The sequence below is a fragment of the Canis lupus genome, chromosome 4, assembly GCF_003254725.2.
Source record: "Canis lupus dingo isolate Sandy chromosome 4, ASM325472v2, whole genome shotgun sequence".
In the NCBI taxonomy this organism is placed as follows: domain Eukaryota; kingdom Metazoa; phylum Chordata; class Mammalia; order Carnivora; family Canidae; genus Canis; species Canis lupus.
Genome location: NC_064246.1, coordinates 59,653,719 through 59,676,014, shown reverse-complemented (window position 1 = coordinate 59,676,014; position 22,296 = coordinate 59,653,719). Strand labels below are relative to the sequence as shown.

Below are 22,296 nucleotides of genomic sequence, written 5' to 3'. Positions count from 1 at the left end.
TGATCTATAATAGCTGAAATTTTGCCTTTAGGAGTCTAGTCTTTGGGGGCGACAGCGTGAAGGGTCAACAGTGAAGCAGGGATAATGAAACCTGGTGTGAGTGCTGACATGGGCTCTGGCCGAGACAGACATCACCAATCAATCACCACATTCATCCTTCTGATTTTGGTTATGGTCTCATAATCCTTACACACATGATGACAGCTAGTACTGTTAGGATTTAGCCTGTGAGATAAACCCTATTTGCTACTTCTAAATAAAGGAAAATAATTATTAATGCCATTTTTGGTCAGTGCCAAGCAAGTGACTCAGTAAATGCATTAAGGGGAGTGTATGTGCTGGCAGGGAGTGGGGACTGGGGCAGCATTGAGCTAAATTAAATTAGGCTGGGATGGCTTCTTGGTGGAGGTGGTAGTGGGCTAAGTCCAAGAACGGTGAGAATAAGAGAAGAAGGGAGAAGCAGCAAGGGCATTCCAGGCCATTGGCAATGTCAGCAGAAACCCACCTTTCAATTTGTGGCACTGGCAAAGGCCCATTCCCTTTGTGTAATGTAAGGAGCACACGTTCATCTAATATCCTTCAAGCTGTTGAGAAGCTCTAAAAAACATTTCTATAAAGACCAGCATCTCTGACACACACACACACAAACGCATACACATGCATACACACACACACACACACACACACACACAGAGGCACCCCTCTCCCCAGGCGGTGGGTTCCTAATGAATGCCTTGTTGGTGGCAGCATATTAAAGTGTGATCCAAATGACTCAGAAATCTGGGGGCTGGAAACAGTAAGTACACCAGGATAGTTACTGGGGGAAGAAGCAGGATGTGGGCTGAGTGTGGCTTGGGCTCTACAGATCACCCTGGATTCCCAGCGGCTGGAGTATTTTCCCTGAGGTCAGCACCAGGTTTGGGTCCAGAGCAGCTGAGCTGGGTATCTGGGCCTCGGCATCATTTCAAGGCGCCCTTTCATTCTTGGCCAAGAGAGAGGGGAGGCTGGGTATGGGCAGGGGGGCTGACAGGTTCTCATCTATTTATAGCTGGGATTTGGGGTCACGCGGTCCTGGGTACTGGGATGGCCTGATGCCTGGCTTTGCCAGCCAGTCACAGGGCGGCTGGCCCCAGGGTCCTGCACATTAGCAGGTGCCCTAATGTGAACCCACAAGGCTGGCCTGGGCTCTGGCCAGATGCTCAACATTCCCTCCTGACTCCCAGCAGGCCTCTGGGGGGCTGCCAAGTGCCGGCTGGGATAGAGGTGGGAGCGGGGCAGAACAGAAGGGAAGAAAGGGCTTGTGTGAAGGCAGCTGGTGGGGCTGTCCTGGCCAATGGTTCTGAGCTTGTAGGGTTGACGGAAAGTCAGGGTGCTAAGGGCAGAGGTCCCAGAATGGGTACTAGAATGCCTGGGTCCCAGTGTCAGTGTCACACGGGAATGAGAGAGAGGAGACTGAGAGACCATTGGCCTACTCAGGCCTTCCTCAACCTTAGACATATCTTTTGCCCTCCTACAATACTCGGCACCTCAGAGGCCAGTTAGTTAATTTTCCCTGAGACAAACAGCCACCACCAGGATTGGGGAACTTGTCTTGACTGATCAGCACACCTGCCCCCATTGTGCCCTGTTGGAAACTCCATTAAAGCCGTGTAGAGTTTTTTTGTAAAGAGAGTAGCATGTCGGGCAGCCCGGGTGGCTCAGTGGTTCAGCGCCGCCTTCAGCCCAGGGTGTGGTCCTGGAGACCTGGGATCGAGTCCCACGTCAGGCTCCCTGCGTGGAATGGAGCCTGCTTCTCCCTCTGCCTGTGTCTCTGCCTCTCTCTCTGTCTCTGTCTCTCATGAATAAATAAATTAAATCTTAAAAAAAAATGAGAGAGAGAGTAGCATGTCAGGGTAAAGAGGATTAGTGACCTCAACAATGACTGCATGGGGCTTGGGAGACAGAGTGACCTACGGGAACTCATCCAACCTTTTGGGGTTGTAGGCTCCTCATCTGCGAAATGGGGAGAACTCACCAGGATGCTCTAAGTACCACATAAGAGAGTGCATGGATCTGCTCTGTAGCATCACACAGACAGGGGTACGGTAGCAGTATTCCTACCTGCCGCTCCTGCGCACCTGTGCACATGGCCACTGGCCTGCTCTGGGCGGTACTGGCCTACCTGGGCAAGGTGGGTATGAGAGACCCCCTGCCTTTGCCTGCCTGAGGCTGCCTGTACTGCTCCCCTGCTTGTCCCAAACTCAGCAGGTCCGAAGTAGAGCTCCTTTTACGGTTCACTCCCTGCTCTCCCAGCCCTCCTTAACTTTCCCTTCTTAAGGAGAGCCTGGCTCTCACCAAGTCTGGTCACCAGAACACAGATCACAATAGGTCTAATTCATTTGCTCCTCTTCATTTTATTTCCTTCTGCCCAGACGCCACTGTGTCACATTAGTCTATGGGACAGCCACTCACTGGGCCTCCTCCTGCCACTTTGTACCTATCTCCACATGTCAGCCAGAACACAAATCCGTCATGTCATGCTGTCCTGCAGAAATCCCCCTCCGTGGAGCCCCATGATTTCAGGTAGAGACCAGCCTTAACACATGGTTAGAAGTCTGGCAGGGTCTGGCCCTGATACTTCCCTCTCATCCCTCCTGGTCTCCCCGGACCCTCACTCCAGCCAGCTGAACATCTGTCAGTTCCCTCTCCTTGTGTTTGGATCACCTGGGCCCAGTTCTGGGAGCTTCTCCATCTTACTAGACAGTGGGGACCCCATCTTTCTATTGCCACTGTGTCCCCAGATACATGGCACAGGTTAGCATCGAAATAACTGTTTAGGAAGAAGGAAAGGTGCTTATGTACTCACGGGGCGACAAGGAGTTCTCCAGCCTGATATCCAGGTCGGGAGGTCTGGAGAGAAGCCCCACCCAGGACCACAGGGAGCTGGGTCCCATGTGGGCCTCTTCCTCTGAGGCATCAGTCTCCTTGACAAAGGATTGAACCAGACCCCTCATCAAAGGGCCCTTTTAGTTCTCATGATAGGACGGAAAAAAGGCAGAGCCTAGTGTCTCGGACGTTGCAGCCAGACAGACCCAGGTTCAAATCTTGACTTTTATCAAATGTTGGCCTGGTGATCTCGGGCTTCCTTGACCCTTGGTTTCTCCATCTGTGAAGGAGATGGAGATAATTATTTCTGCAGTCTCAAATGTCAGTGCCTGACACTTAGTACATATGCAGTAAGTGGGGGCCCCTTTCTTTTTAGTTTACAATCTGACAATGGAACGTGGCAGTTCAAATGATTCATTAAGAAAAATTCTCCTCCCCCCCCTTACCTTGTGCTATTTTAGAGAGGTTGCTGGGCATCTGGTCCTGCCTCTACTCACCAAGATGGTCTCACCTCTGAGATCGCACCCCCCTGCTCTGTACACAGGGCAAGGACATTTTAGTCTCCGGGTGGTACCACCTGAGTGGTCCAGGTGTGTCTGTGGAGGTTAGTGTTGTGACTCGGGAGCTGATGCCACCCCAACCCAGGCGGGTACTAAATGAGGACCAGAGAACAGAATCATTTGGTAACCCTCTGCCCACATCTACAAATTAGCTGCCCAAGGGTCTGGGCCAGGCTTGGCTCAGAGTGAAGGCAAGCCAAGGGAGGGCTGAGCCTGACACCCATTCTTTTTTTTTTTTTTTTTTTCTAACCTATTTTTGAGAGAGAGAGAGAGAGAGAGAGAAAGCACAAGTGAGAGTGAGGGTCAGAGGGAGAGGGAGAAGCAGGCTCCCTGCTGAGCAGGGAGCCCAACCTGGGGCTCAATCCCTGGTCCCTGGAATCATGACCTGAGCCAAAAGCAGATGCTTAACCGATTGAGCCACCCATTCTTATTTTTATTTATTTATTTAAGAAAATATTTTATTTATTTATTCATGATAGACACAAAGAGAGAGGCAGAGACACAGGCAGAGGGAGAAGCAGGCTCCATGCAGGAAGCCTGACGTGGGACTCGATCCCGGGTCTCCAGGATCAGGCCCTGGGCTGAAGGCAGTGCTAAACTTCTGAGCCACCCGGGCTGCCCACGCTGCCCATTCTTAATGAGACGATGCCCCAGCGGCAAGAGCCAAGACCCAGAGAAAGAGGCAGGTATCCGTGCAGGTGCTTTCCAGACACCCTGCCACAGGGGTGGCCTATGTGCAACCACAGTTGCGTGTCTGCTGCAGACTGCAGAAACTGGATGTGGAGGCAGCCGGGGAGGAAGGTCTTAGGTAATAGAAAAGGTGAAGGAGAATTCAGAGGGTCAGAATGGAGATCACCAAACAGCAGTGAATGTCGGCAAAATGAATAGATGCACAAGTGAACAAGTGAATGAATAAGAGTATTATCTCCCTGCCTTTAGAAGCAGAATCTTCTGCTAGGCCTCAGAAGCATAGCCTTAACCTGCTTGGCTCAAGCCTTATCAATTTTATTAGGTGTCTAGAGTAGAGAGAAAAAGTCAGAAGGAAGCCACAGGGTTAAGCTCAGTGATTTTTCAGACTTTTACATCCTATCCAGCATGCATGTTGGAGAGCCCAGGCTTGCTCCCCACGCATGCCCAGGGTAGGTACCAGTTCTGGCATGGCTAGAAGCCACAGTGGCCATGCACTTCCCAGATTTCTTTCTTACCCATACTGAGTATTTAACTATCAGGATTGTTTTGGTTATAGGGACAGAGCACTGACTCAGAGTCACCCTCTAATACAGGAATTTATTTGGTCCCATAAGTGAAAATGTGGGGTTCAGGTTCAGTCGGACCTAAGAGCTCCATCTCTCAACTCTACTTTCCTTTGTGGGTGGGTACCGCTTTCATACAGGTTCTTCCCAGTCAACGGGAAGAATGGCTCCAAGGCTTCTCATGGATCAACATAGCAGCCACAATAGGAGAGGAGCATTTCTTTTCCAAAAGCATCAGCTAATTGTGGGACTGACTCTTGTTGTCTGGATTGGGGGCACATGCTCAGCTCTGAGCCATTGTGATGGCTGGGAAACAAGGGTCGTGGATTGCCCAGGACTAAGGCATGGCACTTCTGGAGCAAGAGTGTGTATATGGGTTCAGCGTCACTGACCTGTGAGACCTAGAATGGGAAGGGACTATTCTCCAGATAGATGGTAGAGTGATAAAAACTCCTTGTGCCCACTGAACAGCTCCTCTTTACATTAAAAACCAAATCATCCTCCAGATTGGGATATTTATTTATTTAACCTTTTCTTTTTTTTAAGATTTTATTTATTTATTCATGAGAGACACAGAGAAAGAGGCAGAGGGAGAAGCAGGTTTCAGCAGGGAGCCCAATGTGGGACTCGATCCTGGGACTCCAGGATCATGTCCTGAGCCAAAGGCAGATAGATGCTCAACCACTGAGTCACCCAGGCATCTCCAGATTGGGATTTTTATTTTTTAATTTTTAAAAGTTTTTAAAGATTTTATTTATGAGAGAGAGAGAGAGAGAGAAGGAGAGAGAGAGAGAGGCAGAGACACAGGCAGAGGGAGAGAAGCAGGCTCCATGCAGGGAGCTCGACGTGGTACTTGATCCTGGGTCCCCAGGATCAGGCCCTGGGCTGAAGGCGGCTCTAAACCGCCGAGCCACCCGGGTTGCCTCCAGATTGGGATTTTTAAATGTGATAATAACGAATTATCTACCGCACCTTTCACCAGTGCCCTTAGCCACACAGAGGAGACCTGCTGACGTGGAAGGCTAAGAGCATCTGCTTCCCCCATGACCTGACATGACTGCCAATCACAAAGGCAAGGCTGTGGGCCCGACTCTAAGCAAGCCATCCATGTTGAGCAGCTTCTTGGATGTGGGGAAAGATGGATGCTGCTGTGACCACATTCTATCCACAGGGACACTATAATCTATGAAAAGGATCTGCCTGCAGGGAGGTTGACATGTGTAGTGATGTGATGGCTGTGGGCACCCTTGTCTCCCAGTCATAACTAGGCTTGGAAATCACCCAACTTTGGCTAGAAGAGTCTGTCCATACAATGGAAGAGTTGGGTTTGATTATCTACCATCTGTGATCCATTGGTAATGACTGTCAAGAGTGCTGTGTAGGAGAGTCCAAAGCTGTGCTCTGGCTCAGCAGGAAGGAGGCCTGTGATTGATTAGCAGTGTCTGCCACGGGTAAAGGCGTTGAAGTGGTGATGCCACTGCTGTATGGTGTTTTTTTTTTTTTTTTTTTTAAGCTCTCATTGTAGGCACGAACCAACAGAACAAATGAGGTCAACATCAAGGCTCAAAGGAGAAACAAATGTAAACGTGGACTTGCCTGGGAAGTGACTAGAGAATTCAGAGACCTATACCGTTGGCTGTGTTTCCTCGTGGAAGTCCTTCTTCCCTGTTGATGTTCACTTTTCTCGTCTGCAAACAGGACAAATGATCCAGTCCTGTGAACCTAGAGGGATTGTTACGAGGATCAGATGAACTGATAAATGTGAAATCATTCCGTCTTGCTTACAATTATAACAGCAAGTGTTAAATAACACTTTTTATGTTCCAGGCACAGTTTTACTTTATCCGCATTTTGTCCCCAAAACAACCCTATGAGATAGTTGCTATTGTTAATCCTCCTTTTAAAGAAGACAGCGCTTAGGCTCAGACATTGAGTCACATATCCACACAGCTGGCTTCGAACCCAGGCAGCCTGGTTCTGGCGGCACTGCGCTGAATCCCTTCATTACGGTGCTTCTCACGTAAAACTGTAGAGAGAACTGCACCTGCAAGGGATTACCTGAAGCAGCACCTCTAATTCCTTCCTTGCTCAGGAAATGTCCCACTAATCCACTCCCTCATTAACACTCACGGAGGTGAAAATGGTCTGCTTTGGTGTGTGTGTCAACGTTTCAGGGCTCAATGACACTTTCCCAAGACTTCATAGGCAGTAAGGAAGGGAAAGTGGTGTAAACCGAGGAGTGGATCCCTGATCCCCAGTCAGACTGCCTGGGTTTACCTCCTGGATCTAGCACTCCCTAGCTGGGCGACCTTGGGCAAGTAATCTAACCTCTCTGAGCCTTGGTTTTCTCATCTGTAAAAGGAGATGATAATCAGATCTGTCATGTGAGACTATTGTGAGGAGTAAATAGGATAACATCAGAGATGTACCTGGGAACATTAAATACTCAGTATGGGTCATGGAGGTAGGGGTGGGAATGTGGGTACAGAGGCTGAAGGGACCGGAAATGGTGGGCCTGAGCTGCCCCTCTCAGGACTGGGCCAAGGACCAGGGGCTTTCTGCAGCAGTATTTATGATGCTGCCCTGGACAGCCCTGAGCAGATCACTGCCCCCCTAGAGGGAAGCTAGTACCCTCCACCCTCAGCCCCCAGACATGGGGCTTGCTAACCACTGTGGAGTGAGCCTCTGCTCTCACTGGCTCTCCCACTGCAGATAGTTGTCGCACCCTTGGTCCATGTTGCGGCAGCCCTAAACCAGCCAAATCCAGAGCGAGCTAGTCTGCAGCCTGCACTTCCTGGGGACCTTTGAGGCTTAAACAATGTAACATAAGGAGCACCGTCTGAAGCGATTCTGATACTAGGGTGAGGCGTCTGAGAGTATACAAGTGCCCTTGTTTTTGGACCAGATGAAATAAGCAAAGACATAACTGACAGTGCTCATGGATGATTTGCTTTCCTGTAATTCAGTCTGGGTACACTTCCTTCTGTTGGGAGTGGGTCTCAGGAACCCCACTGTGAAATGGGGCCTGGCAATCTATGGGGGGATGTGTGAAGTGTATAGATTCCTACACTGGAGGAGGGTTCCAGACAATGGACAGTCATGGTTCCTTCATCACTTGGGGGCTTGTTTAAAATGTACATTCCTGGGTCTTCCCCAGAGGTGGATTCAGGACCTTTGGGGGGTAGGACCCAGGAAATTGCATTTTTACTGGCTTCTCCAGGAGATTCAGTAGCAGCTGGTTAACTGAACCAAACCTTGCAAATACTGTCTCTTCTTATAAGTATATCCTTTGATTCTCTTCAGCTTCTCCTAGGCTGTCCCCTCCTAGCTACCCCACCTCCAACTCGGGGCAGCTTAAGGCCCTGCCAGCTGCCCAGAGCTCCTACTTTTAGAGTTTCTAGAGATGAACCTCTGCTTGTATGTGAGCTCCTCATCTCTGGAAGTGTGCAAGGAGCTCCTGAGCATGCTTGCTTTGGATCTGGGCTACTGAGCCAACCAAGCACAGAACCTCCTTTGGTGGTGGGAGTCTGTGGTTTCCTTTCCTTTCCTTTCCTTTCCTTTCCTTTCCTTTCCTTTCCTTTCCTTTCCTTTCCTTTCCTTTCCTTTTCCTTTCCTTTTCCTTTCCTTTTTCCTTTCCTTTTTCCTTTCCTTTTTCCTTTCCTTTTTCCTTTCCTTTTTCCTTTCCTTTTTCCTTTCCTTTTTCCTTTCCTTTTTCCTTTCCTTTTTCCTTTCCTTTTTCCTTTCCTTTTTCCTTTCCTTTTTCCTTTCCTTTTTCCTTTCCTTTTTCCTTTCCTTTTTCCTTTCCTTTTTCCTTTCCTTTCCTTTCCTTTCCTTTCCTTTCCTTTCCTTTCCTTTCCTTTCCTTTCTTCATGAGAGACACAGGCAGAGGGAGAAGCAGGCTCCATGCAGGGAGCCCGACTTGGGACTCGATCCCGGGTCTCCAGGATCACACCCTGGACTAAAGGCGACTCTAAACCACTGAGCCACCGGAGCTGCCCAAGTCTATGGTTTCATTGCCTGGAGAGGCTCCTCTGTTATAGCAGAAGTCAGTTTCTGTGGATTGGGGGGTGAGGAGAGAATCTCAGAACCGGAAGGTAGCTCTTCGCCCGAGGGGTCCTTTTCTGCCCTCTGCAGACAGAACCTAACCCACAGTGGGCTGAGTGGAGGATACGAGTGGAGTTGCTCTGATGGGACCAGCGGCCAGCAGCCCCCCTTCCCTGGTCAGCAGGCTTCTCCAGATGACTGTACTGAGAGCCTGGGTCTCACTGCTTGTTGTTTTCCTGTGGAAATATAAAAGGGTACATCCGTAAGAGTTTCATTCAACAAAGGTGGGATGTAGGAGCACCTGTGGGACCCTAGGATGCACCCCATAATCCCCTGGTCTTGGGTTTGGGGCCTTCCCAAGGGGGAGTGATGCTAAAGCCATAGAAGGGTGTGAACTGAGCACAGGGTGTTCTCAAGCAAAACTTGGAAGGGCAGCACCCTGAAGACATGGTGCAGGGAACAAAATTGCCCTAGCAGGGCAGGCTGGGAGCAGGGTGGGGTGGTGGAAGGAGGAACAGTATGTACAGAGGAGGGACCATTCAGGGTGTTTGGAAAACGGGGTGGGGAGGGGCAGGGCAGGAGGCTGTAACAGGGCACTGAGCAAGTGGGCTCTGCATGGACAGCCCGTCCCGGAGCCAGCAGGGCTCTTTCAGGTTTCCTGACGGAGACTTCTGATCCCTAGGGAAGAGGGAGGCAGAAGTCTTCCTCCTTGGGGCCTCTTTCAGATGTGGGGCCCTCACTCATCACAGCAGCTCCCCAGAGGTGGGAGACCTCAAAGGCCATGACACTGTCCTGAAGTGGATTCATTCCACTTTGGGGATGGCACTCGGATTCTACGTGTCATTGCGGGAATGCGATTTTTGGAGACCCTGGCATTAAGAAGCTGGGCTCTCTCTTCCTGGCTGGCTGCATGGCTTTTGCCTCTCTGTTTCAACCTTTCTGAGCATGAGAGTTGCCTTCTGCAAAGCAGGAGGATAGTAGTTTTTTTTTACCTTGAGGATTGTTGTGAAGTCTGAAGACTATGCCGATGAAGCGGAAGAGAACACAGCCTAGTCGCATAGTCCTTGACTCCTTAAAGCTGTCCCCGTTCTTGGGGGCAGGAGTCCCCTGTGCAGTGCACACTGACAGCCTCTGCATAAATCCCAGCACAGAGGAAATTGCTGTCTTTATTAGGACATTCTTCCTTGTATGGGAAAAAATGTGACTTCCACCCATTGGTCCTGGGATCTGCCCTTGGGGCCCCACAGGAGAGGTCAGTGTATCTTTTCCTGGAACACCTTCAGAGATGTCCAATGACAGTGGCTGGCCACAGCCTTGGGACCTGACATCCTCCACTACTTGACCCAGTCAGGGGCACTGAGGAGTTAGGTCCCTGGGTTTGGTGGTAGGTGTGCCCTCCAGCCCTCTGGACCTCCCTGCCCTCAGGGTCGCTAGTCTGGTGGGCAGAGCTGCTGCTGTTGCTTGCTCTTTCCCCTTCGCCTTCCTGAGAACTGGGTGGAGGCAATGGGCAAGCTCTTCGTTGGCAGGGGAGTGGTTTCTGCCTGCCAGGAGGAGCCCCTGACTCATAGGAGATGTTTTCCTGTCAGAAGGGAGAAGTGGTTATATCACAACTCCCAGGGGAAAGACAGAAGGAAGCTGGTTCATCAGAGCATCCTCTGTCATCCCAAAATCCCAGTGTGCTCTTAAAAATAGTGTAAGTGGACCCCTGTTTAGGATGCTCTTGCCCTGTCTCATTTGGTGTCTGTGCTACATATGTTTCTGGGGAGGACAGGTCACACCCTGGTTTCCTCATGCCTCAGACCCACATCATCCAGCAGTCTCTGCCTTCTGGAATCTCGTGCAGAGCTTGTGGAAGCCAAAACCGTTATGACAGAGGCCAGGGACTGTAGCTCCCCAAATGATTCTCCTTCAGAGCCTACTCGTTCTGCTTTTAGATACAGCCTTCAGCTTGGAGATCCGGTTGACCAGTTCGCTGCAGATCAGAAATGGCGCCGAAGCAGAGGAGTGGAATTTGGTGAAGGCTGGCAGGCTCACAGGGGAAGCCGGGGAAGCCCAGACTCCTACTGGCCAGAGGAGCTGCCGGTGGAGGGCAGAGATGTGTTGGAGCAAAGGGCCCCTCTGAGGGGGCTAGTGGTGAAGATGATGGCTCCTGGGCTCAGCAAACTAAGGCCCTGAGGGCCAAACCCAGTCAGCTCTGTTTTTGCAAATAAAGTTTTATTGGAAGCCAGCCACACCTACTGGTTTATGCGTTGCCTGTGGCTGCTTTTACACTCCAGCCACAGAGCTGAGTGGTTGACTTTTGAGCTCAAATATTTATTATCTGGCCTTTTACAGTAAGCGCTTGCTGATGATTTGAGCTATGAGGGGAAGAGTTAAAATTCAGCCTCTGTTAGAGCAATACCAGGAGGTGTGAAGTTTCTTGGAAAAGGACTTCCAGACTGGCTGATGGTGGTGTCACTCGCGTGTTGGTGCTTTAATGAATGGGAAAGAGCCATTTTGGTCATTCAGATCATCTGGATTTCACAGAATTACCATTAAGGCTGAGATGGCTGTTGCCTGGTGTCTCGTTTGACTCTTTCACATCCATACAGAGAAACTGAGGCCCAGGGAGGTGAGCATATAGTGGCCGCTCTTGCTCTCAGATGGAGGCCAGAGCACTTTGTTCTGATTTGCTGTTTTATGGCACATGCATGTGCATGCATACGCACAAGCAAAAATCTCTAAGCAGCAAAATGGCAGAGATGTGTTTGCCTCTAAAGGGCAGTTGCTTATTTTGTCTCTTCTGTGTCCATTGCCTGAGCATTTGGAGAAGCGGGGCAAGGATTCCTGCCTTGCCCTATATAAGGAGGTTGTTGTCCCAGCCAGCCCCATCCCATGGCAACAGGGCTAAAATGGAAACAGGGAGCTCTGTTTAAGGGCAGCTTCTGCACCACAGCTGCCTCCTGCCTGCTGCGGACGGAGCATTGTCTGCCGGCACCTGTCCTTCCCGTTGGAACCAGATTGGAATGTTGGCTCTGGGGGCTGCAGGCCTCAAGGGGGTCCTTTGTGGAGTTGGGACCCCCAGCTGCGTGCCACCTGTGTGCCCTGCCTTGTGTCCAGGGCCGTGGGGAGTTCACCAGAGGCAGCTTGATGCAGGCTGGGCATCTGAGCCTCAGTTTCCCCCAGTTCTGTCCACAGATTCTTTTTAGTCTGTTGTTCTGCGACTCTGGCACCTGTGCCTCCAGTGGAGAGGCTCCGAAACAAAAAGGGCTTTGTTCTTATTCTAGCTGAGAGGTAAGATACCATGGCTTAGGGGGCCACGTTTCTGGGTTCTCATCCTGGCTCAGTGACTTACTTAGCTGGGTGTCTGCAAGGGAAGTCAGCAAACCTCTCTGGGCCTCAGCTTTCCTCATCGGTAAAATGGGGGTAAGAGGGAGCCTCCCCCATGAGGTCCCTGCAGCTATTTTTTGGTGAAGGCATAGGAGGGGGATTGGACTAATGGTGTCAACAAGGTCTCTTCCTACCTGGGGTTCTGTGGTTCTAATTCCAGCTCTCTAGCCTCTGGCAGGTGTCCTCACTTTCCTATTGTCGACTGGGGAATTTCCAAGCAGAGGATACTCCGCAGCTCTGGAAACCTGATCGGGGGATTAGAGGCCCGGAAAAGCAATTGAGGAGAAAGGAGCTGTAGGGAGTTTCCCGGGCCCTGCAGGCAAATGTGGGTCCAGGTGTGGGTGCCACATCCCTGCCAGCCAGCTCCCCCGGAGGGGGGAGAGCGCCAGGAGGGCCACGGCTTCTTGAGCAGGATGAGGTCGCAGCATTGTGAGGCCTGGGATACCATCACTTCCGCCCCATCCCTGTGCACTTTTCTGCAGAATCATCCTTCCCTTGTCTTCTGTTTGGGGGATGATTTTTGGAGGGGGATACGGAAGAAGGAAGGAATCTTTTTTTTTTTTTCTTCCCATTTTGAGCAGTATAATACAGTGATTAAGAACTTGGCTTTGGAGTCAGATGGCCCTCAGCCAGCTAAGGAACCTCACTGGGCCTTCTCAGCTCTCCTGGAAAATAGAAATAATAGCAACTGTGAGGATAAAATGACAGAAGGTATGTCAGCTGAGCCCGTTTTCCTGCACAAAATAAGCCCAATCAGTAAAATCTGAAGAGTGCCTACTGTGTGCCAAGATATAGTGGGAAACAAAGCCAGACTCGTTTCTAGGAATCAGGAGCTTCCCTTCTGGTGAGGGTGGACAGATAACAAACACATGACCAGAACGGACAAGATCATCTCGGACAGTGACGTGGATCACGAGGAAGAGAAGACAGAGCCATGTAATGGACAGCATGACGAAGTGGGGGAAGAGTAGCCATCTTATAGAGTGAGCGGTCAGAGAAGGCTTCTTCGAAGAGGTGACATTTGGTCTCAGTGTCAGGAAGGAGCCAGCCATGCAAAAATGGCTTGTGCAGAGGCCCTGGGGCAGTAACCAACTTTTGAGTTCTAATGTATAGAAGAATGCCAGGTTGTGGGGGGTATGGTGAGTGAGCCAGAAAGTGGCCAGAGGGGATGCTGGCAAGGTAGGTGGGGTAGCCATGAGTGTTTGAATTCCATCCTAAGTGCAATAGGAAAGTCTTCAGAGAGTTTTGAGGGGGCAGTGGGGCAGCACGGTCTGATATTTTCTAAAGATGATTTTGGCTACTGGTGGAAGAGACCAGCTTGGGGTGGGGTGGGCAAGTATGGAAGTGGAAGGTAATGCCAGGCAGCCTTGTAAGTGTCTAGAGATGTTGGTAGCACGGGCTAGTATGGAGACAGCGGAGACAGAGAGAGAGTGGACAAGACCAGCCGATGGATTGAGTATGAGAGAGAGAGGTGTGCCAGGGTGTTGCTCCTGAGCAGTTGGGTGAGAGTTTTGCCATTTACTGACATGGGGAAGACTTGAAAGAGCAACTGGCTTGGATGGAAATAGAACTCCATTTGAACATAAGGTTGAGGTGCCAGTAAACCAGCCAAGGGGAGATGTCAAGGGGACAAGATCTGAAAGGGCTCCTTTGCAAGAGTAGCTGAGGACACAGCTAATGTAGAGAAGGAACTGCTTGTTTTGAGCTGAGACAGCCCAAGTGCATATCTAACTGGAGCTTAACCCTCTTCCAGCCCTAAGCTTCTGGATTAGCTTTAAGGGCCTCCCTTACTCATTCGATAGCTTTGCATGACCCACATCGCTCCCCGGGCCCCTCATGGGCTCAAGGCTGCTCCAGCCACTCCCTGAGAGGACTCCTGATGGCATGCAGGTGGAACCTTGGGCCCTGTCGTATGTGGGGACAGAGCCTGAGCCAGCCTGAGCCAGCCAGGCCCTGTGGGAAATGGTTTATAACTGAGCTGCTTAACCTTCACGCCCATGAACCCCAAGGGGTTAGAATATGGGGGAGTGGGTGATCTGTGGATTTGGATAGAAAAAAAAATTATCTCTGACCTCCGGGTGAAAGGTTTTTTTTTTTTTTTTTTTTTTTGCCAACCTGTAAGTGAAATTTAGAATTTCTATTCATTAGGAACTTAGATGACAAACTGAAAATATTAGTGGTACCTGTGACTTTGTCACCAGTGGAAGTCACGGATGTTTTCATATCACATTACAGTTATTTCAGTTACCTGGAAATATTTATGCTCATTGCTAGTTTGAAACTAGGGGTAGTTATTGGGGCACCTAGGTGGCTCAGTTGGTTGAGCATCTGACTTTTGATTTCGGCTCCTGTCATGATCTCAGGGCTGTGGGATTGAGCCCTGTGTTGGGCTTCCTGCTGGGTGTGGAGCCTGCTTAGGATTCCTCTCTCTCCCTCTCCCTCTCCTTCTGCCCTTCTCTCCCTCCCTCTCTAAAAAAAAAAAAAAAAGAAATTATGGGTAATTATTATACTTGCTATTAGGTCTTACTATTTATTTGTTTATTTTTAAAGATTTTATTTATTTATTCATGAGAGACACACAGGCAGAGGGAGAAGCAGGCTCCATGCAAGAAGCCCGATGTGGGACTCGATCCCGGGTCTCCAGGATCACACCCTGGGCTGCAGGCCAAGCGGCGCCAAACCACTGCACCACCAGGGCTGCCCTAGGTCTTACTATTTAACATCGTAATAAGGAAGTATGTTCTATTACCGTAGCACAAATTTATTCTTTTTAATATTTTATAAATGTATCTTGATATTATTGCTTTTTTATAATGCTGTTATATGCATTTTAAAACATTTTACTTATTTTATGCATTTATAACATTCTGAGAAGTTTATAGGCCTCACGAGATTGCCAGTGGGACCCAGTGACTCAAAAGAGACTGACTCCTGCTTTACAAGCACGATCTTATCACTCTCATTTTATAGATAAAGATGCTAAGTCTCAGAGAGGGTGAGGATCTTGGCCAGGGTCATACAGCTGGTTGAGTGAGGGAGCTTAGATGAAGGCAGACCTTTCTGATTCCAAGGTCAGTGTTCTTGAGAGGCCCATTGCCACCTCCAAAGTAGCCCCTCTGTTAAAACTATGACTGATTTAAACAGAATCCACAGCATAAAAACCATTCCTATTTTATCCGAAAAGATGAATGCAGCTTTTGCATTCCAGTTGCTAGTGTACCCTTGTTTTTTTTATAATAGAAGAAAGTTTTCTTTGGCGGTGAAATGAGTTAGCTTTCCATTGTGCCAGATCTTAGGGGGTGGGAGTAGAGATCTGAGAAGGGGCACCATGCCTGTCCCATGCATTTGAGTATTTCTCAGCCTACCACTGCATCCCCAATGGATGTGTGATCAGAGACAGAGAAGCTCTGTAGACTCTCATGCTGCCCTGTGGGTTGCTGCCTAGCTCACTGAACAAATGAGAAAAGTGAGGCCTCGGCCATTGGGTGGTCTGCTTATAATCCCAGAGCTCCAACCATTGAAGTCCTAGTTCTTGCTTTTCTTGCTGCTGCTGCAACCTTGGTCCAGTTTCAATAGCACTGACTTAGCTGCGTGATCTCAAGCACCTTATTTACGATTCCTATGACTCTGTTTTCTCATCTGTAAAATGGGCTGGCTGGTTGTTGGACAGTATCAAATGAGATGTCTGTAAAGTGTGTTCGCAGAGGTCCTCAGGCAGGGGCTGGCTACTGAGGAGGGCAGGGACTCCCTTGCTGCCTAAGAGGTGAGATGGGCTCATCACCAAGCTCCCACCAAGGCTGGGAGCCAAGTCTGACATGTGGGTCCAGTCTCAGCTGCAGCTCAGAGCTTCCTAGGTGAGCAATCAGGACTGGTTGACAGGGGACAGACACCCTGCCTCTCATCTTTGTCTCTCTGTCCCTTCCTCAGAGCCTCAGCACCAGACGTGGTGGCTTTATTTCACGCTCCTCTATATTTAATAAGCAGGACCATGACGAGATTCGGTGACCTCAGGGCCCAAATGGACTGTCTGCTGGCATAAGCGGTGCTTGAGTCATTTCCCAGGGATGAGCGCTGGGCAGGTTTCCAGGAGCTGAATTTACCCTCCGATTCTCTGCTTTCCTCTTTGCCTCCCTGCCCCCAAGCTCCATTTTAGAGTTTCCAACTTCCTTGGCTTTGGGAGGCCATGGACCAAGATAGAAAGTGAAACAGTTACTTGTTTGCAGAGGCTGTCCATGCCCCTGCCTCAGCAGAGGCCCCAGGCTCAGTGTGGGGGAGACTGTGGAGGCCCAAGGCCCTGACTCAGGCCCTGGGGCTCCTGCCTGGTGGGGTGCTCCTGTATCTGTATCCACTAGAGGATGTGGGCTCAGTGGCCTATGTGCCTGAGAGATGCAAGCAGAATATGATAGGGATTGAGAGGAGGGACAAGCTGGGGCAATCAGGGCAGGCTTCACAGGGGAGGAAGCATTATGCATTGGACCTTCCTTGGAGGATGGGTTGAAACATGTATATGACCAAATAAAAATGAAACCTTTGAAGAGTGAAGAAGGACTTAAAACAGAAGGTAAATGTTCTCTGACCTCCCTGTCTCCCCAGCCAACTCCTTGTTCCTGTTTCTAAACTGTTAGTATTTTCTTGTGTCCTTCTAGCAACAGTCTATGAATATGTGAACTATGTATCTATTTTTCCATCCATCCATCCATCCATCCATCCATCCATTTTTTTAAATTTTTATTTATTTTTATTTTTATTTTTTACATCCATCCATTTTTTATTAAAAGCACAAACAAGATCCTATAGTGTTAACTTCCCCATTTCACTTAGCGACCCATCTTGGCAATCTTCTCATGGCAGTGCACATGGGGGCAGTTTACTTCAGCTGGTTGTGTGGTCCTTGCGGGTGGCCTGGAAGGTACAGCGAGATGAGAAAACTCAGTGTGTGCAAGGAGCTTTGGCAGAGGTGTGCGGAAAGCAGTATTGCCAAGTGGTCAGAAACCGAGCCTGACCTTCGGATTTGGAAGATCTGGGGTTGAATCCCAGTTGTGGCACTTTCCGGCTGTGTGGCTCTGGGCGAGTTTCTTTACCTCTCTGAGTTTCGATTTCCCCATCTTTCTAGTGGAGCTAATAATGCTTCTCTCTGAGAGTGTTAGAGACTTTGAGTGAAAGCACTTACCACTCACAGAGGCACCTGGCAAACGAGAACAGCCACCCATTTTTGTAGCTGTTGCTGTCACGCATCATATGGGGCAGGGGCAGCCGAGCCCTGTCAGGTAGGGCTAGGTGCATGTTGGGTGTTTCTGAGCGACATTTGGAGAGAGGAGGGCCAACAGATCGATCCGAAGCTTAAAATAGCCTGGAAGTGCAAGAACAACAATAAATAAATGGGTTCCGGATGCTTTTAAATCTTGGCATTTCCTGATCTCAGCTCAGCTGGTCCAGACAGCTTCATCAGCGTTTACTGCTGAGGCCGGCGGCACACGCCTCCCCTGGCCGTGTCCCAAAGCTGCTTTCAAGAAAATCAGATCTAGAAAAGTTTGGATCTCTGGCACTGGGCCAGCGGGTCATGGATGCAGGTTGAAGATCAAGCAGTGTTGGGGTTGGTTCCATGTGTGTGGAAAGTTAAGGCTGAGGGGATGAGGTAAGAGGGATGAGGGGGTGAGGCGGTTGCCCAAGAATGGGGTTATTCATTCACTACCCAACTGTTCATTGAGCACTTACTAGGTGCCAGGTGCCAGGGATATAACAGTGAGCATTATTAAAATGCCCATTCAAAAAAAATGTTTGATTACTAACTGTGGTAAGCCCTAGAAGGCTCAGGACCTCCCGAAGGCCGAGAGAGGGTGCAGTAGGGCTCCTCACGTGGTCTTCGGGGCTCAAGGAAGGCTTCCCCTGAGAAGTAAAGAGTGAGGGACAGATGGAAGAGAGAACTAGGCACAGCTGGTCTATGGGTGGGGATGGCATCCCAGGCAGAGAAAACAGCACATGTAGGGACTCTATGTAGGAAAAGACCCTGGCAAGTGCTGGAGTGAAAAGAAGGCCCGGGGGACCAAAAGTGGAGGTAGGGGTAGGTTAGTACTGGGACAGGTAGGCAGGACCTTCCAGGCCTCAGGAAGGATTTTGGTCTTTATCTGGGAGGAATCGGGCAGGCTGTGTATGAAACAGGGCCCAGGGGGATGAGATCTGCATCTTGACCAGATGGCTGTGGTAGTTCCTGTCCAGAAGCTTGGGGGCGTCTAAAGTGGAAGCAGGAGCCTGTGGCTGCCATTCAGGTGTGAGCTGATGGCAGTGTGAACTGGATCCGTGAAGGACTAACTCTGACTGGGTGGTGAGGAAGCTCCAGCAGCCCAGAGAGGCTGCAGCAGTGCCAGCAGTTGCTTCAGGACTTGTGTAATAGTCTCACAAATGGCCATTGTCTTTTGAGCACTTACTCTGCCCCCAGACGCTCTACAAAGCCCTTCTTCTTAAACCCTCTTAAGAATATTATCCTCTGGTTTACTGAGGCCCAGAGGGGTTAAATCACCCTGCTAAGATCACATAGCTCAGCCCCCCACTGTCCAGCACGGTCCCTGGGTCAGTGTCCTGCAGTCAAGCCTGACCCTTCTCAGGGCTCGGCCCAAGCCCCCTGGCTTCCGTCTGCTTGCTCCAGTGACCTTCGGCGTTGGGTCCCCCTGGCCACAGGACCCGTTCAGAGCTGGCCTGGAAAGGCATTGTCACATGTTGGCCGAGGGGACACAGTATGTGTGGCTCTTGCTCCTCTATCCCTCCCAGCCCGGTAGCTTCTGGCAGTGCTTTTGACAAGCCTGGTGCAGGACGTGAGCTGAAGCGGCTGCATCTCTGGGTTTCACATGTCGCCTGCCTCTTGGGGATTCAGATGTCTCTGCTGCTTGTTTTTTGTTTGCTTCTTTATTTCCTCTTCTGTCTTCCTTTCCCTCTGCTCCCACCCTGTCCCCATCTGTTACTGCCCTGTGGGGGTCTTTGCTTTGCCTCCCACATGCGCAGGCAGGACTCGGAATGGAAGGAGAGGCCTTCCAGGAAGGAGAGGAAGCAGCGGTTTGGGCTGCTGTTACCTGCGGGGCACCGGGCAAGGCTCTGGCAGGCACCGTCTTACGTAACCCTCACAGCCGTCCCTGGAGGGGTGTGCGTCATTATCTGTCCTCTGCAGACAGGGGATGCTGGGGCTCCAAGGCCTGAAGTGCCGAACCCAGGATCACATGCTACAACCTGAGGCCTCATTTTAAAATGTTTGCATCCCAAACTTAAAAGTGCATATGAATCATCTGGGGTTCTTGTTTAAATGCAGATTCTGATTCAGGAGGTCTGGGATTCAGCATGAGAGCCTGCAGAATTTCGTAGGCTCCAGATGAAGCCGATGCTCTAGGCCTGTGGGCCACACTTTGAATAGCATAGTGAGGAGCTTGCAGATCTTCCCACATGCCCTCCCATGACTCCCGTGCAGACCCAGGCCACCGCGAGCTCCATCCCTCAGTGGCCACCACTCCGTGCAATACGGAAGGGGCATCAGGGGCTTTCCCACCATGCCTGGCACATCATGGGGTGAGCCTGCACATCCCAAAGCCCCAGTTGACTATGTATGGTCTCCAGTGCTGGCTTGTGTTGGAATATAGAGAAACTGAGGCTCAGAGAAGTAGAGGGACTCATTCAAGATTGGACACCAGTAGTGCAGAGAATTCAGGGTTCTGACCCCCAATCAGTGTTGTCTGTTACTGCTTCAACTAGGAGTCTGCCGTCTTGGGGTTGTGAATCCTGCTCCTTTCTTTAGCTTTCTATGTGATTGAAGGCAAATTAGTTCTCTCTGAATTTTAGCTTCCCCCAGGGAAACATGGCTTCACCTTTGCTTTGTTGTGACAATCAGATGGGAGAATGTCTAGTTTACAGCCTGAAGAATTCATATGAGCCCTGAGCCCTCCGGTCCCAGCTGGGTGAGGGAGACTTCACATGGCAGAGAAAAGCAGGTGCTTCAGATGGCGCTTACATGCGGGGATGGCAGGAACTCTGTTCCCCGAGAGGTCTCACTGTCCTGTATTTGAAAGCTTCCCACTTCTTGCCTATTTCCCATAAGGCTTTGGTGATAATCAAACACTGTGAGGTGGTTTCCCTTTCATAGTTTAGGCACCTGTTAACTCCACTGTTAGTGTTTACTAAGGAAGCTCTGCCCTGGCCCGGAAGCCCGTGGCACCCTCTCATGGGATGCAGAAGAAGGGAATGGAAATGTGGGATTTGTCTGGATGCAAATCCATTTTCTGTTCCTAGTTAACACATTTCTACACAAGGCAGGTCCACCTGTGACTGGAAGGAGCCAGTGCCTCAGGCATGGGGGACATGGGTGACAGGGGGCCTGCTAAGTAGGCCTTCTTGGCCTCCTTCCTCCTCTGGCCCTCACTGACCACATGACCAGGGAGGGCCTGCTGGGGCCAAAGAGAATCTGTTTCCCACCAGCTTTATCTGGGAGTCCATGGGTCTGGGTTTCTCATCATCTGACCCACTGGAAAAGAAAAGGCAGGAATTTCCATAAGGGAATAAATGGATATGGAAGGAAACCACCCCCTCCCCACCCCCAGTAAAGGCAGGGATGAGTGTGAGCGAGACTTTGCAGGGATCACAGTAATATGAAGCTTAGATACCAAAACTGCCCTGGGAAATGGGGGTTCTGTCCCTATTACCACCCCCTCCCCCCGTCCCGCCGAGTTTTAGTGAGTACCTACTCTGTGTCAGACACTGTTCCAGGCACTGGGATTCAATAGAGGGCCAAGCCCAGTCCTTCGCCTTTATGTAGCGTCCATTCTAGAGGAGAGACAGATGCCCCCCTGGATTTGTGCTGTGGATAACATTCCCTGTGGCCCAGTGGGTTGGGTGTCAGGAAAGTCCTCTCTCACTGAGACTGAATGTTGGCAACGTGGCCAGTGACCTGGGGAAGTGTCCCAGGTGGAAAGCCCAAGCTAAGAGGGCTTTGTTCCAGGGAGAAGGCGGCCACTATGGCTGTGGCGTGGGGCATGTGGGAAGGTCCAGGAGATGGTTGGGGGGGTGGGGGGCGCAGGCCAGGCCATACTGAGCCTCATAACCTGTTGAGGACTTTGGGTTTTTGTCCATGGCAGTGAGGAGTCAGGGAAGGTTTTTAAATAGGGAAGTGAGTGACTAGCCCTAGTCTTAGCTCTGCTCCCTGCTCCCTGCTCCCTGGTTGATGGTAGGAGAGCCCCTGCTCTCTCGGATGGGGCCTTGGATCCCTCCTCTGCTGGTCTATACCAGCAGCCTGGGACCTAGACTTCCTGAACCCATAAAGAATCTCAAAGGTACTAGCAGGGCTTTGAGAATGTTTCCCCCTCCCCATTATTTCAAGGTCTAGTAGATCAACTTGCACAGAGCAAGGAGAAGAGCCCCCTCCCCTGCCCCAATAGTGTTATTGACAGCTGTAGTCGACCTGAGTAGGGGCAAGAGGGTGTAGCAGCCAAGAGTTTGGTACCTGAGTCTGGATTCTTATTTCTGCTTAGCAAAGTCCTGTTACTTCCCCAAGCCTTACTTTGTCATCTGCAGAATGGGGAAGTACGGCCTTTGCAGGGCTCTCACCTACCACTCAGGTGCTCTTACTGATGGATACCACCTACCTGGGAAGCGGCTTTTAGTCTAAGGGTACAAATTAACCTCCGAAAACCCTTCAGTTGCCTGTGAAATAGTGTGTGTGTGTATAATAAGTATGTACGAGTGTGTGGGTATGGGGAAATCTAGAATTCATGTGCAGAGTATAATGTCACCATATTTCTAATCTCTAAGAAAGAAATAGGAATTTGGCTTCTTATGTGCATGTGTTTTGCCAAGCTCATAATGTTGAATTCACTTAGGTTCAATAGGAGTATGCTGGGTTGCCGCTGTATGGTTTTTAGTTAATAAAAATGGAAAAAACTAATTAATTAACTCCCTCCTAATCTCTCCCACTTCAAAGCCCGGGGCCCTGGTGGGCTGTGGGAGAGATGATGCTGGGGGTTCCCCAGGGAGCCCAGCGTGGGAACCACAGGGCCAGATGGGCTGCGAGGCCCCTCCCTGCTCCCACGCTGTGCAGCAGCGCAGCAGGGGCAGTTGTGGCGTGAGCGTTGCTGAGTCATCTCTCCCTCCGCGGCCGTGTGTGTTGGCTGACAAGCTGAGGCTGGTGTGCTGGTGGCTGAGACCTGGCCTGGGTTCTTGAGGGAGCTGAGTTC

The 22,296-nt window shown here is 50.4% G+C and overlaps 1 protein-coding gene across 4 annotated transcripts in view; it reads left to right on the top strand.

Annotated features, from left to right (window-relative positions):
- Positions 1-22,296, top strand: part of PPARGC1B (PPARG coactivator 1 beta) — a 111,950-nt gene that overhangs the window by 44,971 nt on the left and 44,683 nt on the right. The window contains exon 1 of one of the 4 annotated variants that reach the window (XM_049109252.1): positions 11,523-11,995. The exons of the other annotated variants lie outside the window; for them this stretch is intronic. The gene's annotated coding sequence lies outside the window, so the exon portion shown is untranslated. Of the gene's footprint in view, positions 1-11,522; positions 11,996-22,296 lie in introns of those variants that run through there. 4 annotated transcript variants of the gene reach the window in all.